We start from the raw sequence: 376 nt of genomic DNA, 5'->3' as shown, positions 1-376 counted from the left end.
AAAGTTTAAATGGATGGCTAACTAGAAGACCTTAAATGACCTGATGAAGCTGAAAAATATGGCACAAGAACTTCGTGACCCATGCACAAATTTCAATAGCTGATTCGATCAAGTGGAAGAAAGGGCCTCAGTGATTGAAGATCAAATTAATGAAATAAAGTGAGAAGCCAAGATTAGAGGAAAAATGAGTAAAAAGAAAGAAACAAATCCTCCAAGAAATATGGGACTATGTGAAAAGACCAAATCTACGTTTTATTGGTGTACTTGAAAGTGATGGGGAGAATGGAACCAAGTTGGAAAACACTCTGCAGGATATTATCCAGGAGAACTTCTCCAACCTAGCAAGACAGGCCAACATTCAAGTTCAAGAAATACA

The sequence above is a fragment of the Piliocolobus tephrosceles genome, chromosome 2, assembly GCF_002776525.5.
Source record: "Piliocolobus tephrosceles isolate RC106 chromosome 2, ASM277652v3, whole genome shotgun sequence".
Lineage (NCBI taxonomy): Eukaryota > Metazoa > Chordata > Mammalia > Primates > Cercopithecidae > Piliocolobus > Piliocolobus tephrosceles.
Note: the sequence above shows the minus strand (reverse complement) of the source record.